This window comes from Peromyscus leucopus, chromosome 4 (genome assembly GCF_004664715.2).
Source record: "Peromyscus leucopus breed LL Stock chromosome 4, UCI_PerLeu_2.1, whole genome shotgun sequence".
Taxonomy (NCBI): Eukaryota; Metazoa; Chordata; class Mammalia; order Rodentia; family Cricetidae; genus Peromyscus; species Peromyscus leucopus.
In genome coordinates this window covers 43,225,555-43,249,915 of record NC_051066.1, presented here as the reverse complement: position 1 = coordinate 43,249,915, position 24,361 = coordinate 43,225,555, and the positions used below count along the sequence as shown (strand labels likewise).

Here is a 24,361-nt window from a genome sequence, read left to right as displayed (position 1 = left end):
GCATTTATGATGAATCTAAAGCCAGAATGGACAAAATTGAGTCTTAGAACCTTTGTGATAAACCTGAGGCTGATTTTCTGTAACTATTGATCTGTGTTTTATGGATGCCTCAGGTACGCCCTTGTGGTTCCAGGTGGTTAGTAACAACTCCATGAGATCCAGAAGAGATGTACTAACTACAACCTCTGAAATCAACCCAGACTATTGCGTTTAGTCACTGGTCAAGATGTTGAAAGGAAAATAAATGTTTAAGTGCCATATCGAAAATTACATGAACAGTCCCAAGGAAAAGCAAGAGTGTGAAACAGGCTAGCCTTGGAACTTTATATACTGGTCCACCAAGACAGGAAAAATGTGAATGACTGATAAAATTTGAATCAAGGACCAATTCTATACAAATAATGATGTAGCTGAAACACTAGCCACAAATTTGAAGAAATTATTTATGTTTAATAAATAATCAATAAAACATAATTTCTGATTAATAGTAGGAATAGGAGAATCATAAACTTTCTTCATATGAAAAGATCAATTTTGTTGTTTCATTCCCGCTGTTTAAATATCAAGTTGATGTGTACAAAGACAAATACAAAGCCTGCTGTGGTGGCATAAACCTGGACTCTGAGCACCTAGGAGTTTGATGTAAGAGGACCAAGAGAATCACAATTCATTGCCAGACTGGACTACATAGTGAGGTTCAGGGCAGCCTGTTACATAGCAAGACTCCTTTTCAATCAGATAAAAGCAAAAAGCAACAAAGCCAGGCACAGATTTAAAAAGTTAAAAGACATTGTCATACCAATGAAAGCAACAGCAGTTTGTACTAAAATGTGTACTTTGTATACAAAGTCAACGTTGTCTCATTACTTGTCTTCTTTCTATTACCCTAAAGTAGTGTTTCTGCCAAGTAAACCAGTAAGGCAAGGATTACTTAGTGCTTATAATAAATCAGTAAAAAAAAATACTAAAATACAAATCTCATTTTTGGAAAGGAGAAAACCAAAGGGGGATATGATAGCTGCATTCAGATTTGTGTGAGAGTGTCAAAAGCCCTAAAATTAGAGTTACAGACAGGTGTGAGCTGCCTTGTGGGTTCTGGAAATTGAACCCAGATCCTCTGAAAGAGCAGCCAGTGCTCTTAACTGCTGAGCCATTTCTTCAGCCCTTTTAAAAATATTCTTAATATGAAAATTTAGGACAATATAATTTCCGAAAGATACATACCAAACTCACCAATGTTTTGATACATTTCCCTATTGAATGTCTAGTTTTTATTTTTTTAACTTAATTTTATTTATAATGTTGTGAAACTAGGGATCAGGCCCTCAGCTTTGAGCATGCTAGACAAGCAATCTATATTTAGCAACATCCCCACATTGAATGTCCAGTTTTAAAGCATGGGCTTTTTCCCAATTTATTTTATTTTATTAATATTGTAATTTAGTATACAAATGAATTTCCTCATGCCATCCATATGTATGTGCCATTATACTTCAAACAAGTGTTGAAACTATCAGACCTGCAGGCCAAATCAATCCATTATCTATGGTATTTCACTTTGTTGAACTTCTTCATTATTCTCTATAACCTTAAAAGTTCAAGTAAAAACTTAGAAGCTCTTCTGCTATGTTCCATGAGCCTTTTGGACGGTGGTAGAGATGTTCCATTTAGGGGTGGGCACTCAAAGTCACTTACTCTTAAAAAAAAAAATTACTTATGAGTGTCAGTAACCACCCTTGTCCACTACAAAATGAAGCCTCTCTTACCCGGGTTGAGAGCAGCAGTGTGCATGGGTATAAACATAAACACTTGGAAAGTAGTTTGACAACATGGCATTTAGGAAAACAGTAGTTGTGAGTTCCCCACCAGTGCCAATGACTTCCCCAGCCATAGGCTTAGGATCAGGCGTATGGTGACAGTCATGAACCCATCTTCTGGAGCAGGCTTCCAGTACAATCCCTCATAATAGTCAGCCATGCCACTGTTGCGCAGTGGGCACATTTTCCTGATAGGTTGGTCACAAATGATTTTGACATGGATGACTTTTCTCCCCTAGCATTTTGCAAAAGCATGTTCTGGCACTATAAACACTAGCCAGCAGGGAGGAAGCTTCCAGGTCAATTCCAGCTTGATTTCTCTATGTTCTAAACCCAAAGTCCATACTGTCTTCAGCAGTAGGGTCCTATTTCTGATGAGCAACCAAGGGCAATGGCAATAGCTCATTTTTTTTATGGGTCTCTGGAGCCTCTCTGACCAACAACTCCTAGGAATAGAATGATGTAAAAGGAGTGCTGTAAAATATTGCTTCCTGGATATGTCCTGCCTGTAGTACTCATAAAGTCATAGTGGTTATGGTTACCTACACATGATTGGGTCCATCATATTCAATCACACATGCTGGGGACTCCACCCTTCCCCAAGGGGCCATTGGCAGGCAGTTAATTGTTCCTGGGAGGAAGGAAAGTAGTTTCATTTGATACTGAAAGCCACTTACTAGTTGTCCATGCTCCAGTAAATACCACCCACCTGACACACATACATATATTCATGAAAACAGCTTTAGTTAGAATCAGTGGCCTTGCAAAAACAGAACGTGAAACTATGAAAGAACTTATTGGGAATAAGGGGTTCATTGGGAGTGGGCTAAGAGGGTGATAAAAATGATCAGCATACATAATAGACATGTATGAAATTGTCAAAGAATAAATTAAAAACTACAAAGGGAGAAAAAAAAATAAGAACCTAGCCAGATATCTCATGCCTGTAATCCCAGCACCCAGGAGAATTAGGCAAGGTGATCATCCTGAATTCAAGGTCAGGCTGGAGGACACAGTGAATTACAGGCCATCATAGGCTATGGATTAAGACCATGTCTCACTAATAAAAGTGAATAAATACAGATAGAATAATGAATAATTAAATAAAGGAGCATGTGATGTGCAAAGGATTTTTCAGTTTAGGTTTTCGCCACAGAACAATCATATCAAAAACTAAAAGGACTCTCAACTTAATAAGCAATAGGTTTATTAATAGTAGGCACACAATTGGAGAACCAAGGGCCTAAATACAACTGAAGCAGCAGAGCAGAAGTGCGACTGAGCACCTGGCCACCTAACCAGACGAACCCACTCTTCGTCTGGGCCCCAACACTGCTTTCTTTCTACTGGCCTCTCCTTTGCTGTTATACTTGGTCCTTTGCTTGCTCCAAGCATAGCTTCCCCAAATTCAACTATAGGTGACTTTGATGACATGTTTCCATGGAATTCTGACTCCTTCTTACCCCAATTCAGCATTGCCCAGAGAGAGATCCTTCTCTTCTCAGTGACTAAGCTTGTAGTTTGGTCCCTACTGACCCATTTCTCCTGCACACTTATAGCCATAGGACAGGAATGAGAGTCACGTGGCCTGTGTGCCACTGTCTGTGTGCAAGTTACTTATGGGAGTCGATGTTTTAAAGGGGAAGAGGGCTGAGTAGGACCCTAAGGTTTGTTGGCTTCAAAACTGATGGAACTGAAGCCAAGAGAAGTCAAGAAATGATATTTAGATCTAGAACTAGATTCTGAACAGTAAATATTCTAAGTTCAGTGATCTCACCATGAAAAATGCATGGCTGAGAAGCTAAGTCTCCAAGACAGAAATGCTTTCTTCTAATGTTTAAATTAGTTTAATCTTGGATTCCCCTTTAACGAATTTACTTGTCATGAACTCACTCACTCCCCTAGACCCAAAACTTTTTTTTGATGATACAAAGCAGTGGTTCTCAACCTTCCTAATGCTACAGTCCTTTAATATAGTTCCTCATGTTGTGGTGACCCTAAACCATAAATTACTTTCATTATTACTTCATAACTGTAATTTTGTTACTGTTATGAATCATAATGTAAATATCTGTGTTTTCTGACGATCTTATTGTTGATTTTTAATTGTGGCGCTTTTACTCTGTGAGGAAAAGTCAAGAGGCTTGACAAAACACAGTATCAGAGCTTTATTAGGAGGAGGGAGGGGACAGAAGAGAGCGGGGCAGGCCTGTTGGAAAGACACGTGAGGAGGAGGGAGAGATGGGGAAGGAGGAGAGAGCAGAAGAGAGGGAGGAGTCTGTGACTGGCTTTTTGAGGATTCCCCTGCACATGCACGCGTGGGATTACAGAGCTGTGCAACACATGCGCAGATTGCACAAACATGCTGCACACATTGCGCAATCATAGAGCGCACGGATTACGTGGGATGTAAGGCCCCTTGCTTAGCCACCAAACTGTGCAAGTGTGGTCATGCAGCTGGAGGAGTGGCCAGGAATCCTAACACTTAGACCAGACCTATCTATGAAAAGGTCGTTTGATTCCCCCGAAGGGACCGTGAGCCACAGTTTGAGAACCTCTGGTATAAAGGATGTTGGACTAGTACATTATTTTATATGTGGCTCTCAACATCTACTTATTCACTGTACATGAATCCTGAAACCTAATTACCAACACAGGTAACTTTGAGTGAAGTCTGATCTTGAACTTATGCCTCATAAAAATAAACAAACAAACAAACAAACAAATCCTGGAGTGGAAGCTTCAGCTATGCGTTTGCAAAGTTCTTTTGACGTATTTTTTTAAATGTGGTTCATATTGGCCACTTTATTATTCAGTGAATAAAATCCAATATATGATATTAATTTAGCCCACAAAAATGCTTCCACTTACACTGGGGATGTGGCTCTCCTTTCTTAGTTCTAGATTTAATCTTAGAGGACAAATTCCATAAAGTCTTCATTTAATTAAAATTTAGTGTGACATTCTCAGATTTCTTAAGAGGAGGTGTGTGTTAGTTAAAGGAAGCTCTGTGCATTGCTTTGTGACACTATGCTTGATTTCCTTTGATTTGGCAATGACATGCATGTTAGAGTTGGGTTAGAAGGATAATGGCGTTCTCCTTTCTTCGGTCTGTGCCATGAGTAGGTGACCAGGGGGAAATAATGGATTATGGATCCATTTAGTTATTAATATTCAATTGAAAAATGACCGTGCACAGTGGGGAACCCATTTTGGTCCAAGATGTCAGATAGAAGGATTGTATTTATGATTCTAGGAGAGCTGGAAAAAAAAAAAAAAAAAACAGGAGGCAGGATGAAATTTGGTTGATATTGTTGGAGATTTTCATTGTTTGCTCTTTGCTCCATTGCTGATCTCTTCTGTGCCTTGCTTTTGGCAGAAAAATACAATGGAGCTGCAGCTGGAAGGCTTACACTGTCTGCAGCCAGGCAGACGCACTGGATTCTGAAAAGGTGCTGAGTAATGCCTGCAGAGGCATCAGCCCTTCCTCTGCAGCCCTGTTCACAACCCTAGCTAGAACTGTTTCAGCCCGGATGCTTCATGTCACCTCCCCCACCAACTATAAAGCTCAACATGAGCTTCAAACTGTTGACTACAGCATGAAATAAATACATCAGGATTCTCTTCACTCATTTCAACAGCATCTCAGTCCCTCTTAGGAGTCCTTAGAATTTTTACATTGCCATAAGCGTCTTTACATTCTAAAGTTCCTTCAGTGACTTCTCGAGTTACCTTTCCTTGACTCCAGCACTCGATGGGCTTTCTGTGAGACTAGTTATTCGAATTTTCAAAGGGGAAGTCTTCTTTTTCTATGTCAGAAGAGAAATGGTTTTACTGTCACCTTCCCTGTGTCCCATACTGTACTGCATGCTGCTGTAAAGCTGTGCGGTGCATAACTTTGCCCTTCAGTACAGAGCCACGCTGCTCTTTTGTTCTGTAACATATGGAAGATTAGTTCATTCATTGTATCATGATGTCTGTCTCATGTAGATTGTGATTTTAAAAAAAAGTGCTAGTAATTAGAATGTAATTGTGGTTTGAAATCATTTCGCTAAGTTGTGTTATTTTCAAATATACATCTTAGGAAAATGAAATTGTATGCTTTGGCTTATTTATTTAGCAATAACAGATAGCAACATGGACAAACCAACAGTTAGTATGCAATAATCTGTTATTGGAAATTGGTTAATGTCTTAAGAGTTTGCTTTAAGTAGGTTTTAATTTAAAATTATTCATTAAAGATTTGGAGCAGTTACTAAGTATATATCACTCTTCTGGTTTACAGCAAGGGTTCGTAATTATGATAAAATATAACACATTAGTTATATTTTATAATGAAACATCTCTCTTCTGCTTAGGGAATGGTACACTAGAGAAGGCCTCAGGGTCTGGTTATTGTTAAAGGAGAACTAATATGAAATCCATACTTACCACTTTACTTTTGCTAGAAATATTTTGTATCACTTATGAAACTGAATGGAAAGTTTGTCCTTTATCTCTGACAAATGCAGTTATGACTCACACAAAATGCAGGAGGGCGAGACTCTCTTCTGGGTTGACTGTCCAGTGCAGCCTTCTGCTCGTTGATGGTCTCACTTACATTTTCTTGAGTTTCTGTGTATACAAAGTCAATTGCGGGTAATGAAATCAACAATGGGAAAAACCCAGTGTGGTGGCCTCAGTGAGATTGGCTGCCCCACCCCCATAGGCTCATATGCTTGTGCCCAGTTTGTGGAGTGTTGAGAAAGATTAGGAGATGTGGAGGAGATGTGATCTGGGGGTCAGCTTTGAGGTTTCAAAAGTTCTCTGTCTCTCTCTCTTTCTGTGTCTCTATCTCTGTCTCTATCTGTCTCTGACTCTCTCTGTGTTTCTCTGTTTCTGTCTCTGTCTCTCTGTCTCTCTCTGTCTCTCTGTCTGTCTGTGTGTGTGTGTGTGTGTGTGTGTGTGTGTGTGTGTGTGTCCTGCTTGCGAATCAGGTTGTAGCTCTCAGCTCCTCTCCGGTGCCTGCCTGCCTGCTGCCAGGCTCCCTGCCATGATGATAATGGACTCTGAAACTGTAAGCAAGCCCCCAATTAAATGCTTCCTTTTATAAGAGTTGCTTTGGTCCTGGTGTCTCTTCACAACAATAGAACAGTGACTAAGGCAACAATTGAAGTGGAAATACTCACTACTGAAGTCTTTGAATCCCATATTGATTAAAGATAAGAAACTGACTAGCAAGTGCAGAAAGTTTTAGCAGCCAGGCTCTGAGTTGGGGTTGGAGAACCCATATGAGGTTCCTGCTAAAGCTAGAAACCAGGTTTTACAGTACAACTTCTAAAACTATTCCTAAAGATTCTTTAACTTACTTTAGAAACTGAAATGACCTTCCTTTTTTATTTATAATTTTGCTAATCTGGATCCTCTCTCTTCTTGTCTTTGTCAATTTTATTTTTACAAAGAATTATCGCCATTATTTTATTAATTCTATATATTGCTTTTAAGCTTCTCTTTAGTTTCCACCCTGAATATTAGTCTTTCTTGTTGGGCATATGATCTGTTCTCATTTTTTAAGTGCTGCAGGTGCAACATTAGGATATTTGTTTGATATCTCTCTGATTTTTATTAGTGCTTTGAGAGTTGAAGAATAATGTGTTTTGATCATTTTTTACTCCCCCCTTGGCTCTTTAACACCCCTTCCCTACTCACTTAACTTTGTGTCCATTGTTTTTTGGTTTTTTTGTTTTGTTTTGTTTTGTTTTCTTAGCATTGCAAAAACCATTGATGTGTAGTCTACTACTAGAGAGTGGTCAATTAACCAGAGGTTACAGTCATAGGAAAAATTGTTTCTCCCTCTCCAAGCAACTAACAGTTGTGAATAACCACATAGCTTGGATAGGATTGTACCCAATTCCCTTCTCCCTGCTGGCAATGAGACTGGCCTTGCATAGGGATTGTACATGCTTCCACAACTGCTCTAAGTTCATATGTGCATCTACCCTGCTGTGTGCAGAAGGTAATGCTTCCTTGTAGGCATCCACCACCACACGCTCTTGTGCTATATATTCTCCTTCTCTTCCTCTGTGGTCTCTGAGTCTTGAGGGGTGAGGATCACAGTAATATGTTCCCTTTAGGGCTGAGCATTCTGCAGTTTCTTTTTCTCTACACTTTAGCCAGTGGTGAGTCACTGTGGTAATCACCATGTACTGCAAATAGAGAGAGCTCTCTGATTTTTCATGTAAACACTCACAGCCATAAACTTTCCTTCTAGAACTACTTTCTATCACAAAGATCCTTTTAGGTTGTGTTTTTTACTTATGGGGCAGCAACTTTTAAGTCTCTTCTCACACTCCTTCACTGCCCCACTTGTCATTCAAAGTATATTTTCAGAGGCTCGGTCAGTAAAGTCTTAGAAACAGAAGACTGGGGTTCAGATCCATAGCACTCACATAATACAGCCAATAAGGCAGCACATTCCTATTATTGAAGACTTGCAGATACAGAAATAGGAGGATGCTGGGAACATGCTGGCCAGTCAATAAATCTGGCCAAATCAGCAAGCTATAGGTTTAGTGAGAGATTTGTATTTAAAAAGAAAAAAAAAAGTAGAGTGTAGCTAGAATTTTCTTGCATTGTCCTCAGTCAGGACAAATCTTTGTCACCCACCAGTCCCACAGCCGCTCAGACCCAACCAAGTAAACACAGAGACTTAATATTGCTTACAAACTGTATGGCCGTGGCAGGCTTCTTGCTAACTGTTCTTATAACATAAATTAATCCATTTCTATAAATCTATACCTTGCCACATGGCTCATGGCTTACCGGCGTCTTTACATGCTCCTTGTCATGGTGGCGACTGGCAGTGACTCCTTCTTCCTTCCTGTTCTTTTTTTTTCCCTCTCTGTTAGTCCCACCTATACTTCCTGTCTAGCCACTGCCCAATCAGTGTTTTATTTATTGACCAATCAGAGTAATTTGACATACAGACCATCCCACAGCAGTAGAGACTGGTTGAGGAAGAACTCCTCACACACATGCATTGACCTCTAGCCTCCACATGAATGGACTGACTCACATCCATACACAAGTGCGTGCGCGCGCGCACACACACACACACACACACACAAGTACACACATACAAAAGAATATATTCTTTACTCTCCATGTGTTTGTGCATTCTCTGTAGTTTCTCATGCTGTTGATTTCTAGTTTTATTCCTCTGTGATCTGAGTTGATATAAGAAATTATTTTTTATATTGGTTAAGAGCTGCTTTGCCACATGGTATATTGTCTGTTTAAAGAAGTTTCCATAAGCTCCAAAGGAAAATGTATATCCTATATACATGTATGTTGGGTTGAGTATTCTGTATATATCTCTTTCAAAGTTTAACTTTGAAATTCCTTTATTGATCTTCAGTTTGCATAACATATCTAAAGATGGTTGTGTGATATTGTAATCATCCACCATTATTATATAGGAATATATCTGAATTTTTGTCTCCATTAGTGTTTGTTTTATAAAATTGAGAATTCCAAATTTTGGTGCATATCTAAAGTTGTTTTATCATCTTTTTGTTGAGACAATGTCTCTATGTAGCCCGGTTTTAGAACTGTTGATCAGGCTAATTGACCTTAAACCCACAGAGATCAGCCTCTTCCATCTAACTAGTGCTAAGATTAAAGGTCTGCGCCTCATTTACAATATCTTCTTGATTAATGGTTCTATTTATTGCCCACTTGACCTTTATATCTTCTGACTAATTTATTTTAATCTGCTTTATCATATATAGGACAGCTACTTCAGCTTATTTTCAGCTTCCATTTACTTGTTAGGTTGTCTAGATTGTCCTCCATTCACTCACTTTCTGACAGTGGCTGACTTTACCCATAAGGTGTGTTTCTTGGAGACCACGGTAGGGAAGTAACAGAGTTATGGTTTTTATTGTTGTTGTTGTTTTGTTTGTTTTTGTTTTTCTATCTAGGCATCTAGGTACCCAATCTGTGTTTATTGTTGAGTTCTGGCTATTTACATATAATGTTATTCTTGAGAGATGTTTACTAAATCCTGTAATTTTTTAGTTGTTTCTTATTTAGTTGGTGTAATTGTTGTTTATTATTTTCTCTCCTTGATGTTAGAGATTTGCTGGTTCAGTAATATTCTTTCTTCTCCTTGATTAAATCTACTGGTCATGTTATTTTCCATTGGTTTGTTTGTTTTTGATTTTGTCATTTCTATGATTTTTAAAAAAAATTTTTTCAGAAATCTCTATTTTCCCACTGAATCTTTCTTTCATGTTACTGACTTTTTCATCTGTCTCCCTGATTTTTCTCATCAGTTCTGCCGACTTTTTCTTCTGGGTTGTTGACTTCCCTCTTCAAATACTAGACTGAATTCATTACCTTGGTTGCATCCCCTTGGAGGTCATCAAATAAACTTGTGAACAACTCACTAGATTTTACCTATTTCACTGTATTTTTGAGAAGTTGAGGAATTATGACCTTTTGGGTGAGTCATTTACTTTTTTTATCTTAGTCACATTCCTGTGTTTTTATGCTGCAATTTTCACACTTGTTGGTTTTGACACATCTCTTGAAGTTTTATTGGAAGATCATCTGTTGAATATTCCAGTCATTTTTATTTTTTCTTTTCCTTGTTTGTTTGTTTTGAGGTATGATCTCATGAAGAGGCCCAGGCTGTCTTCAAACTCACTATGTAGCTAAATTTAAACTTGAACTTCTAATTCTCCTGCCTCTGCCTCCCCAGCTCTACAATTATAGTTAGGATCTACCACAAAGTGCAGAGCAAGTTACTCTGGAGGTTTCAATCACTGGTTCCAATTAGAGGGAAGAAAGCAAAATGCTGTAACAACAACAAGATCAAACCATTCAAGATATAGACATATTATTTAGGATAAATGAGGATGTAGTAAATGAAAGAGAAAAGGAAAGCAGCACTGTAAAGGGAGTAGGGAAGGTATGAGGGTAACTTAAGGAAAAAGAAGAGTGGAGAAAAGTATTTTGGAGAAGAGCAGGAAAGGGTAAAAAGTTAGAAAAAGTAAAAATTAAAAGAAAAAATTCTGAGGTAAAATAATTCAAGGTAAAGTCAGAATACTGCTAAAAGTGTAGCAGGCAGGGACGAGGAAACAACTGAGGTAAAAAAGAAAAAAAATCAAGGAAAGACAAAAAAGATTGTCCAATAATGAAAAACATGAATAAACAAAATTAGATATATGTATGATGGGAATAAGAAATATTTTTAAAGTACTATAAAAGTTCTCCTAACAGCTTAATAAATGAAAAATATGAAAGTGAGGAATTACAAGGGTTAAAAAAAGGAGGCAGGTAAAGTGTTGGGATGGATTCTTTCTAGGTCCTATCAAAATTGGAGATTACCAGTTATATGACCAGATTACCAGTCATATGGTCCTTTAAACTGCGGACTGTTGTCTTGACTATAGTTCAAGCTCTTACTGAGTCTGTGCTGGAAAAATATATCCTGTCTGCCAGAGTTGTTTTCACTTTGGTAGTTTCCCTTCTTGGTGTACCAGAGAACATAGCTTTGTAGTCCATGTGCTGGGGAGGCTTCTATCACCCTGCTGGGACAATCCAGATTGTATCTCCTGAGGTAGCCAATGTCCTGGCGGTGAGGTGTCTCCCAGGTGGCTTGGGAGTGGGTAAGTAACCAAAGCAAGGAACTCTAGATAGGAGGAGAACATACCTTCATACTTTCAAGAACTTCTAAGTTGATCAATCGGCCTATTGGTGGGATGTAGTTCTACAGATCATCACTGGAACCATAGTTCTCAGGCTCTGAAACAGTGAGGCAGAGGACTGACTCATCCTGCTGCTCTATCCCCTGACCTCAGACTCAGTTATCATGTGCCACCACAGCCCTGCCATATCTACTTCTTTTTATCTTTTGGCTTACATCTCATTCCCTTTCTTCAAACTCATCTTTTTAGTATAACCTTCTGGGTATATGATAATCATATAAGTAAAGAACCACTAAAATGAGTGCGACTCATTCCATTCCATTGAATTAACAGTTCACTGTGGTGGTATTCTAATTGTACTGAAATGTGATTTTGATTGTATGTTAATAAATAAAGTTGCCCGGGGGTCAGAGCTATTAGAGCCATAGCAAGAGTGTGTGGCGGTGGTGGTGGCACACGCCTTTAATCCCATAGATCTCTGTGTGTTCAGGGATACAGCCAGTATTGGAGACATATGCCTTTAAGACCTAGGGGGCTGTACATTCAGACAGTGACGAGGCAGTCATGTGTTTGGGTTTACAACCAATGAGAAGGCAGAATGACTGGAAAATCGAGTTACACACAGGAAATAGCTCTCTTTCGAGAAGCTGGGACACAGAGGAGGAAGGGTGAGATTTTAGCTCTGAGCTCTGACCTCTTGGCTTTCTCTTTTACATTGTTTCTGTGTTTCTTATTTAATAAGACGGTTGGTTACATCTACAGTTCACAGTCAATCCCATGTTCTTCCTCTTCCTACCAAAACCAAACCAAACAAACAAAAATCTCTTATGCCCTCAATTAGATCAACCCACATTAGTCACGAGATGTGTTGTGCAAAGAACACAGCTCCTACTTTGTGGAGATTTGAATGAAATGTCTTTCACACTCTCGAACATTTGAATACTAGGTTCCCACTTGGAGTCCTCTGTTTGGGGAGGCTTGGGAGGTCTGAACTTCCTGGAGAAAGTATATCACTAAGATTGGGCTTTTAAAAAAACATATGTCATTCCCAGTTCATTTTCCCTTATTCCTACTTGTGGTTCAAGATGTTAGTTCTCAGTTGCTTCTTCATCTGCCATGTTTTCGTTCTACCATCATGGATTCTAATTATCTCAAACCGTGAACTAGAATAAACTCTTGTTCTGTAAGTTTCCTTGGTCATGGTGTTTTATCGAAGCATCAGAAAAGTAACTAGAACATCATTCAAAGGGAATAAGAGATTATTTATTTTTGAGCCAAATTTGAATGTCTGTAGCCTACAAAAGAGGGTGCTAGGTTACACCAATTCCATGTTTCAATGTGGAAGCACTTTCATGAAGTTGTATAATAGCAAAACAAAGAAAATCATGAATCAAGGCAATTTTAAAATATATTGGTAGATAGATCAGAAAAGGCCTCTGATGATATCTGATAGCAGCCTTCTTAGCCCTTCTTTGACAAGGAATGGGGGTTAGTTAAATTAATATGTTACGAAAGGTTTTTTTTTTTCTAGTCTGTTTATCAAAATGTTAGGACTGATAAAGAGATGGACAAGGACTGACTCTTTAGGGATTAAAATAGCCCCAAAGGAGCTGGTACAGAAACCCACAGCCAGACATTATGCAGAGAGAGTCTAAATTGGAGTTCTCTATTGGGTCCCTCCTCTTGGAGCTCAGGGAACCCCATGGAAGATGGAAAGAAAAGATTGTAAGAGTCAGAGGGGATGGAGGACACTAGGAGAACATGGCCCACTGAATCAACTAAGCAGGACTCACATGGGCTCACAGAGACTGAAACAGCAAGAGTGAGGCCTGCATGGGTCTGTCACCAGGTCCTCTGCATGTGTCATGGCTGTTAGTTTGGTGTTTGTGGGGGATCCCTAACAGTGGGAGCCTGTGTGTCTCTTTTTTGCCTGCTATTGGGACTCTTTTCCTCCTATTAGGTTGTCTTGTCTAGCCTTGATAGGAGGGTTTTTGTCTTATTATGTCCTGTTTGGCTGTGGTCTCTTGGAGGCCTGTTCTTTTCTAAAGAGGAAACAGAGGAGGAATGGATCTGTGAGAAAGGGAAGGTGGGTGGGGCTGGGAAGAGTGGAAACTATGGTTGGGATGTATTGTTTGATAGAAGGTTCTATTTTCAATAAATTAAAAAAAAATAGCCCCAACAAACTGTCACTAGGCTACCTGGATCAACAACACTGCAGACTCTCTGAAGTCATTTCAGTTTTAATCTGTCTAGCAGCCTTTGCACACACAGCTTCTTTCCAGGAATTTTCTGTCACAGAAATGAGTTAGATATTGAGAAGTAATCAGTCTCTCTAAATCTCTTTGAATTAATTCACAATGATGCATGAGCAGCTCATCTATGTCCTAGACTTAAAGTGTCTTTTAAAGGAAAAATTCTATTAAGCTGAACAGCTAATGTGAATTAACTGGATTTCAGACAATTTGAAGAGAGATTTTATAACAAAAGACTTTCTTCAGATGCAAGAGTGCCAGACTTGTCAAATAAATAAGAAAAATGTTCAGTTAAACTTGAATTTCAAATGAACAATAATTAATATGTATTATAACTATGTCTCAATGTCCTACTATGCTTATAATGAAGCACACAAATATATTGTGTATTTCAAATCCAAGCTTAGTGTTTATTAATTAATTAATTAAAAATTTATTTATTTATTTATTTATTTAGGCACCCCATTTGAGATTTCTTTAAAATTTCTTACATGTATTTATTTATTTGTATGGGGTGTGTGTGTGCAGAGGTCAGAGGACAATTGGTGGAAGTGGGTTCTCTTTTTCACTCTCGGGCTCCAGGGCTGCAAAGCAGGCTTGGCAGCAAGCCCATCAAGCCATCTTGTCAACTTCCTATTAGGATTTGTAATCACTCATATTCTCACTGACTCACTGATGTAAAACTCACCTGGTATCTTCCAATCTCCAGTCTGAAAGCTGAATTCCAGGCGAAGAGCTGCTGTTCCAGAATCATGATATCATGCTTCTTCCACCCAGGAATCTATCAAAAAAAAAAAAAAAAAAAAAAAAAAGAGCAGCAGTTTCCACAACACAGACTCTTGTAGTCGCATTCTGTAGCATTTCCAAATCAGAGACAATAACGCCCTACCAAGCTTAGTAGCTTTAGTAAATTATTGCATTGAGGTTAGGGAAAGAGGTGGGAGATTTTTGAGATTTAAGTAGAAGGAAAAGTAATTTGGGTACAGGCTTTTGTTGAATGTTATAGTAGTATTGAAATTATTTACAAAGTTTCAAGAACACATGCAGTTATACTGTGTCAGCCGCCACCTGCTGTTGAGTGTAACAAAAATGATTTTTTTCACAGTTAAGGAATACTAGAAAACATATTGAAAAGAAAAAAGCATGGATTAAACAACATTTACTGTAAAAATTTTTATTTTTGCAATATTATTTAATGGTTCTTCACCATTCAACCTTTGAGAAAAGGGCCAGAACTTCAAAACTAGTTAGGTCAAAAGAGTGAGGGGCACATTTTGAACTTTATGTTCTTTTATCTGCCATGTTTATGGTGTTGAGTTTAAGGTACCAAAAGAATTCTTTGAGATAAGCATGAAAATGTGCATCTATTTTAGAAAAACATCACTGTATGTGAGATTTATGAACACGGGTTATGAGATGTTTACTCTGTTACTTTTAAATGAGTTAATAAAAATTCAGGATAGTGTTACTATTCTGTGTCCTTGCACACAGAGAGACATACACAGTGTGACTTATGAAGTCAAAAGAGGTTTTCCATGTTTAGAGTCAATGCTGCAATGTTTAACCTCCATTTCCATTTACTTTGGTCCTTAAATATACAACTCCACTGAAGTTAGAAACACCGAAATCCCAAAATGAATCTAAAGCTTGGAGCCTATTTCATAGAGAAGATTGTGAAGATAATTATCTTACTCTCAAGAACTCCCAGTAGTAGTATTTTCCACAACCCTGATGGTCTTTAAGACCCTGTCCAGTGTCTTGTCCATGGTATATATTAAATGAATACTTTCCGAATGTACAAAATTGATTGTGCAGATCGTGTGTCATATAGCAAGACAAGAATAGATTAGCTCAGTGTCCCAGCTGCTGTGACAGATGTCCTGGCATCTGGTAGTGTGTCCTCTGTACAAAGTTACCAGTCATCTGCTGGTGGGCACACAGAAAGCTAAGAACCGCTGAAGGGTGTCGATAAACCAGACCAGTGCATCACAAAATAAAGACAGAGTGACTGACCTTAAATTTCAGATTAAAAGTTAACAAGTACAATTTTAAATAATAAATTGGCTGAAATTTTATATCATAAATGATAAGTGTCATGTAGAGTATATTAATATAGTGAGTTTTTAAAATCAAGAAATTATTTCATCTTTCATGACTTATTTCCTATAAATTCTTTCAGCATTATCTGTGCTTAAATGATTCTTCTTTGAACAGGGGTCTATAGTATTAGAGATAGAATTGTGTCATAGATGAGAATTGTTCAGGGTCCAGATTTTATACATAGAATACTTTTCAATCAATTTGCTGCAGCCCCCACACTGCTAGTCTCAAGTTCTCCTAACCCGGAGAAGTTACTGTGTTCCTAGGTCATTCTGATGCATGCAGTGTGGAACACCAGAGAGCCATTTGCCAGGGTAGTTGATCTGTGTTTAACGCTCCTCTCTCATCTCTTCTCAGCCTCCTTTTATCTGCTGTGGCTCTTGGCTGTTTCTCTCTAATTGTCCTTGTGTTCTGTGCTATGCTCCTTCATGCATCAACTATACCTTGGGCACATTTGCTTTGTGATGAAACCATTTATAAGAAATATTAAAATAGGAAAGGCATCTCCAAATTAGCTTTATAGAGACATCCACACTCCCACAAAAAAATGGGGACATTTCATGTGTCAAACAATTTGAACATCTTTTCTTGCTATAGCAGCTTATAGACTTTTCTCGAACCATTTTATATCCTATGTTGTCCAAGCAATATCCACAAGAATGAAAGGAGAAAATCACAGAAAACTTAAAATCTCTGAGCTCGTAATATCCTTAATGCCTTGATATACAGAAAAGATCCTGCCACCAGGGTGTGTTTGATATCTCTCAGGTAAACAGTCTAATATTGGCATGTGTCCCAGAAGTGCTTTCATATGGATTGAAAACACTGCATTGTTTTTAGGATGTCATGGGTAAGGTAGATATTTGCAAAGTGGGATTAGAACAATTTCCTCCAACATCTCCTGTTAATGTGTTGGCTTCTTTTTCCATCTAAGGAACTTATGCACAGTAATTTTGCTTTTTGTTTCTGTTTCTTCCCATTATTGTTTCATAGCAATAAAGAGACAAATGCTGACTCTAGTAGAATTCTAAATTTCTGTAGGCTGCTAAGTATAGCTACATAATTCTCACCTTCACCAGCACCACTGGCAAAAATGACTAGCATTGCTGGAGAAAGCAGCAACTGAGTGACATTTCTATATCTTTGTAGGGTTTATAGTAATGTGGGTTTTATGTAAAACTGAATCGATGCCTCCCATCTCTACAGAAAGCAGAATGGGGACAAGAAAGTGAGGAGGAAACTGGACTGGCTTGTGTTAAAAGCCTTCTTGTAGGAAGTGCACACTTAATATCCAGACAGTGAGCTAGAGAAGCCATGTTAGACTTCCTGTGTCCATCAGCCCAGTTCTTTCTTGTTATCCCAAAATCTGCAGCATAAACACAGTGATGGACAATGACATTTCTAGCAAATATCTGTGGCTGGACCATTCACTCACCACAATATGGTTTCTTTGACCTTTTTAGTGGGAGATTTCTTTACTAAAACACCTTTTAAAAAAAACTTCTTATTGATTGTTTGTGGATTTCACACCATGCATCCCAATCCCATTCATCTCCCCATTCTTTCATATCCATCCTCTGCCCTTGCAATCTTTCCCTCCCCAAATAAAATTTAAAGGAAAAGAAAAATTCTTATCCTGGTATCTGTAGTGTCACATAGTGAGTCACACCGTGTTCCCCTCAGTCTGTACATCTTTACTTCCAAGTGTTCTTTGCAATGAGTCATTGGTCTGCTTCCAGGCCTCTGGCTTCTTCTGGGTCCTCACTGAGACTCCTCTTGGATATGGTGGCATGGGTGAGGGAAAGATGTCCTCCACTCCTCACTCCTCTCCATCTGTGGCAGGTGGGAGAGCTGGCCTCGGGGGGTATGATAATGATACTAAAACATCTTAACTCAGATACTTTGCTTATAATTAGTACCATTAAGTATTCTTTGCTGTATGTTTGTATATGTGTTCCTTTTGGGGAGAGTGTGTGCATGTGCTTATGCATGTGTGTGCTCATGTGTGTGGACATGGGCGCACAGAGGTGTGTGTGTTCCTGTGAATGGGGAGACCAGAGATAGAAAACAGGTTTCTTTCTCTGCTACTCTCCACCTTACTTTTTTGTGACAGTGTCTATCATTGACCTTGAAATTCTTGACTCTGCTTGACTGGCTGGTCAGTGATCCCCATGATGCTCCAGTCATTGCCTCTCCTGCACTGCAATTACCGGAACAGCTTTTTTTTTTCATGAGTACTGGAGATCTGAACTCAGATCTTCATGCTGCATGGTGAGCACTTTACTAATTGAACTATATCCACAGCCCTCTCTTTTTGGATTCCTGGTATAAGCTAATTAGAATTCTTTGAAAGAATTTTCCTGAATTGCTGTATGATTGTCAGAAGACCCTGAATTCCAGTTTATGGAGGATCTTTGTACTGATTCCCATGATTGCCTAATGATGCTGTATTCTTCACCCAGAACTATAGATGAAGAATTTTACAGTGCAGGGGATCTCAATCGCAAACAACATTTGTATGTGAGAGACAGATATTCCAAATTAGTTAAATCCCGTTAGCAGTCTGGTCTTTGATCAGTGGCATACACTTGCACATTAGTAAGAACACTGTGTCAAATGTCACTGATAAGTCAGTAATTTTAGTCCTGTTAGAGCCTGTTAGTACCTCTTGACATCCAGTCGATGTGCCTTCTTATTCGAAGATCTGGGTTGAGGAAGAAACACCCCTTTGAGATATGCCATTCTCGAGCAAAGGAACTAGAGCAGGAGGCTGTGTGGACACACAATGACTGAATGAAAGCTTCTGTTTGATTAGAGTCTATATGTCTCATTACACCAGCCAAAGAAAGTCTATTACTGAAAACTATACAGGGACAAGAAGATCACTTCAGGACTTCCATGAATGGGATGCCTGCAGGTTACATTGCAATACACACAAGTGACTAATTCTCCTCCAATTAAGTGAATAGTTTGGCATCAACCACAACAAAATACCAACAAAGTTGTTTTACCTCATCAACTTCATCTTGGCCTCTCTGTGTTTTCAGTGTATTGGCATGACTGTCAAGTTTAAAGTCTTCTCTGTCTAGGATCTAGTCTTCTAGATATTCCCTGTTAGGTTGTGCCATCTGTCTATGACACTGCAATCTCCTCCCCAACCGGAAGAGTCTTGCTGCTCACCCATCAGATTCTCTCCCCATCACTGGAATATCTGACATCATATTTGTGATACCTTAAGATTCTTCCAAGGATCAAAGGGCATTAACTTTAAATTGAAACCCCAAGATAATAAAGACCACACCATAGAAATAATAGAGAAAAATGCATATACACTCATATATACATATGAAAGCAGAACTTACACAAATTTACAGTTCTCAAAATTGTCAATTTATAATGGATTTTCTAATGGTTAAAAGTCTCTTGATCCAAGTAGGTATAAGTATTTTATTCTGTCAAAACATCTTTTGAAGTTCTGTGTAGTGGTATACACCTTTAATCCCAGCACTCTTGGGGCAGAGGAAGACCTTTGTGAGTTTAAGACCAGCCTGGTCTACACAAGGAGTTCCAGGAAAACCAGGACTAGTAGAGAGAGCCTATCTCAAAAAGAAAAAGAATGTATTTTGTTTGTTTGTTTTTGTTTTTTGGTTCAAGAATGCACAAAGTACACAAGCCTTATAGAAGTAGTCAGTAGTTGAGTGAGGAAGGGAGATGGTTCAGTGGGTAAGGATACTTGCTTTGTGGCCTGATGACCAGAGTTTAATCCCAGAACTCATGTAAAGGTAGAAAGAGAGAATCAACTCCTCAAAGTGGGTCCTGGACCTCCAGTTGCACACCCTGGCACAAGTCTCCATACACACACTTGATGCACACATAAAAGCAGCAATAATACCTATATTAGTTGCTTTTATGAGATGATAACAGTAAGAATAATATTTTACCTGATTTTATTATTTTGGCAGTGGAATTTTTTGCAAAGTGGGCCAAAACATCTCCTCAAGTATACCATCTATGGCTAGAGAAATGGCTCAGTGATTAAGAGCACTGACTGCTCTTCCAGGGGTCCTGTGTTCAATCCCAGCACCCACATGGTGGCTCACAACCATCTGTAATGGGATCTGATTCCCTCTTCTGATGTGTGTGAAGACAGGTCACTTATATACATTAAAAAAGAAGTATGCCATCTAGATGTCTGATGTCCTCAGAATAGTGATAGGGCTTGCAGGAACTGATCATCATTTTAGCAAGAGTCTGGCTTATTCTCAACATAAATGGTAAGCCATTTTAGAAGACACTGCAGATATATGATTTCTTCTCACATAAAATTATATAGCATAATACAGTCAAGATATATAGATATTGGATAATATATCAAGTGGCACCCACAATTAATGGCCCTAAATTTTTTCTTCTAGTGCTTTTCTAAAAGTGCTCTTCCTAAAAGACGTCATATCACAAAATCAAAGGGTTAATATCATAACTAAAGGATGCCAGGGGCTTAAAATAAAAACAAGGGGAAGAGATGACCAAATAAAAGGAAATAAAAATGACAAATACATGAAAAATATTCCTCTTTTCTCATAGTAACACAAATACATTTATACTAAGTAGGAGGGCTTGAGGTAGCCTCTTCTGTTCTACCCACACAACGTTATGGAAAATGAACCCTGTTGATGTACCCTTTCTGAAAGACAAATTGTCCACAAAAAAACTACATTGCATTTAAAATATGCCTCCATGCAAAATCTAAATATATGCATACAAAAGAAATGGCTGAAGCTATGAAACAGCAATGTGAGACCAAATGGATGGACAAAGACCCCAGATTAAATGCAAATAAAAGAAAGGAGATGCCCTCATATACTCTCAAATTTGTTCTCAGTAAAAAATAAAGAAATAAAATCTGTTCTAGGCAGGATTGTCAGGCACTACACTATGGTACCTTGGTCAAGGACAGACGGCAACACAATGCTGGCCCCATGCAGAGGAGAAGAGAAGTCCCAGTCCTTGTTCGTGGTTTTTGTGGTGATGTTGGTGTGAATAGACCTCTGCTGCTGCCAGTCCTATAGAGCATGGCAGCCTTTCAATTGGGTTTACATCGTAACACTTTATTATGATAACAGCAACTCTGTTACTATTTGTGAATTTTCTGAACTCAGCTTTTTATCATTATTTTAGAGTACACTTGTACATATAAAAAAAAAATTTACAGTAAAAGAGCAGGCCACATTGTGTTCATGGCAGCTTCATACATCTAGCTTTTTGATGTGTAAATGTTGAGTGATTCCTCTACACCATCTAGGTCTGTTTAGTACTCTATGATGCTTCCACAATAAAATCATCTAGTGCCATTAAATGACATATAATGGTAAATTATTTAGTTCACCTCAAACATCTGATCATAAGTAAGATGTACACATACATAAAATAAATAAAATTAGCATTAGAATTCATAGAATGAAATCATACATGGTGCTGAAAGCCTTTACTCCAAGCAATTAGGAGTGTATGGCAGGATAATTTCAACTTCAATGCCAGCCCAAGCCATAGAGTTAATTCCAGGCCAGCCATGGCTACACAGTGAGATCCTAGCTCAAAAACTATAAACAAAAACAAAGATGAGGTTTATAGAATGAAAAAACAGTGAGTGTAAGAATAAATAGACACGTATTAAGAAAGACTTTAATATACCCTTTGACTCACAAACCATCAAGAAGGTGAGAAGTATGCACAGACAGAGGCAGTCTGAATTAGTGAGACAAAATACGGCAATCCTATTGAGACATCTTAAACTGCATAAATTCTATGGAAAGATGAAGCTTCTCCTCAGGGTTTTAGGAAAGTCACTTTTAAAATCATAATAAATTCCAAGGAAAGAAAATAGTATAAATGACATTACCAGATTATAATACAGAAAACCAAACATTAATAAGCAAATAAAGCAAAAACATTGAAACTTTTTAATATATCCTATTAAAGAGCTATTGTACTAGACAATTTGAAATAAACATTTATTTTAAGAATGTTTCAGGAAAGCATTTGCATATTTTATGTGTACAGTTTTAAATAAATTTATCTTAGCTAATGCTAAAAGTTTTGTCATATTTTGAAGGCTACGTCCAATGTATTAATTTAAGAAAATCTGGTGTTTGAAACTTTGAAGTCTTATTCGAGATAAGGAATGTCTTCAGCCTGTTTTCATTTTATACTTTGAATATTCTTAAATGCCCCCATATTATATTTAACAAAGTTTCTTCAATTGTATTTTCCCCTTTAAATAATTCTTTTTCTAGTAGTTTTAGACTTATAGCAACATGGAACTCAAAACCAAGTTCCCTCGTATCAGCAATTCTCAACCTGTGGGTCGTGACTCCTTTGGGGAGTTGAATGACACTTTCACCGGGTTTGCTAAGACCATCGAAAATACAGATACTTACATCACAATTCATAAAAGTAGGAAAATTACAGTTATGAAGTAGCAATGAAAATAATTTTATAGTTGAGGATCACCACAATATGAGGAACTGTATTAAGGAGTCATAGCATTAAGAAGGTTGAGAACCAATGTCTTACATCCTGCCTTCCCCCATACAGCCTCTCCTAACTGATATATCCTACACCACAGTGGTACATATGCTCCAAGAAAATTTTCATATTTTTATTTTAAAAAATTAATCAATAAGAGAGGACACTATCAAATTAACAAACCCAACACAGTCTTCTTAAAAGACATCATATCACAAAATCAAAGGGTTAATACCATAACTAAAGGATGCCAGGGGCTTAAAATAAAAACAAAGGGAAGAGATGGCCAAATAAAAGGAAATAAAAATACAAATGCATGAAAAATATTCCTCTTTTCTCATAGTAACACAAATATAACACAAAATTATACCCATGCCTTTGTGCTTGTGAGATTAGAAACATTTGAAATTTAACAGATGATAGTGATGAACATGTAGAGAAAAAATAGTGTCACACTGTTTCTAAGAGAATTAGCAGGAATTTGACCAAAATTAAAATTAAATTTATATTCTTTACACAGTAAAGTCAGCTATTAGAAATTAGTACAATAGATATGTGTGCATGTGAGTAAATATTTTTAAATATATTAATTATAGCTTTATTTATGATAGCAGAGATTAAAAAACTTGACTACACAATTTTATATATTTAGATTCATATTATAACATATTTAATATATAATTTTATTTTGTATGTAATAGACATATTGTATATTATTTTATATAACTAAACAAAAAAGTATATTTTATATAATTATGTATATTTATACAAATATGTATTTTATATGCACTTTTATATAATTGTATGTTTCTATTTATATATAAATACAAATATATAATTATATATTTTATATAGAGAGAGAGAATAAAAGACTTGGATGCTATTAAAAGTAATGAATCAAATTTATAAAGACAGGCTTCTTAAAAATTAAATAAGGGAATACAAGATGACCTAGTTATCCCACTTCTAAGCATAGACCCAAAGGACTCCATATCCCACTATAGAGGCTTTCTCATCCATATTTATTGTTATTTTTAACAATAGCAGGAAAAGAAAATGGAACCAACCTAATGTTCATTGATTAGATGAATGGATAAAGAAAATATGATACATGCACACATTAGAATTTTATGTTATAGAAAATTATGAAATCTGCATGAAAACAGAAGGCACTGGGAAATAATGTGTTAAATGAAATAACACAACCTCAGAAATACATATGCTACATGTTGTCTTTCATATGCACATCCTGGCTTTTAACTGTTAGTCGGCAGTCAATGTGAGTAGAGGCCAGTAAACTAGAAAGGGATCCCATGAGAAGAAAAAAAGAAACTTGAAGAGAAGGGAAGGGCTATAGACCAAATGTCATGTGAAAGTGGGAAGAGAAAGACTGGGAACAGAAAGCGACAGGGCAGGGAGATGATATGAGCATCAGGGAGCAGGAGAATCAAGCAGAACTCACCATGAAAATGTCACGAACAGTTACACATGAACCGGACACGGTGGCACGTGCCTTTAATCCCAGCACTCGGAAGTCAGAGGCAGGCAGATCTCTGCGAGTTCGAGGACAGCCTGGTCTACAAAGTGGGTTCCCAGATAGCTAGGGCTGTTACACAGAGAAACCCTGTCTCGAAAAAAACAAACAAGCAAGCAAAAAATCCTAACAACAACAACAAAAAAAAGTTAGATATGATATTATTATAAGCTAAAAGAAAAGAAAAGAAATGAAACTGAAATGGAATGCATACTAACATGTTTTCAGTAAAAACAGCATCAAATGCTTTACATTGTATTATTTTTTGTATATATGGTTTAAATAGGATGCATATAAAAATACATATACTCACTCATATAGCATGTACATATTACCTCCATGAGAAAATAGTACTGAGGAGGAGAACAGTGGTGGGAGGGAGACTTGACACTGCAGTTTCTGTTACATGTTTTGAACTTCGATCATTTGCACAGATTATAT

The 24,361-nt window shown here is 37.6% G+C and overlaps 1 protein-coding gene across 10 annotated transcripts in view; it reads left to right on the top strand.

The window, feature by feature from the left end:
- LOC114680593 (sodium channel protein type 1 subunit alpha) overlaps positions 1–24,361 on the top strand; it is a 146,185-nt gene that overhangs the window by 40,921 nt on the left and 80,903 nt on the right. For 2 of the 10 annotated variants that reach the window (XM_028880849.2, XM_028888090.2), the window contains exon 2: positions 10,133–10,302. The exons of the other annotated variants lie outside the window; for them this stretch is intronic. The gene's annotated coding sequence lies outside the window, so the exon portion shown is untranslated. The remainder of the gene's footprint in view (positions 1–10,132; positions 10,303–24,361) is intronic. 10 annotated transcript variants of the gene reach the window in all.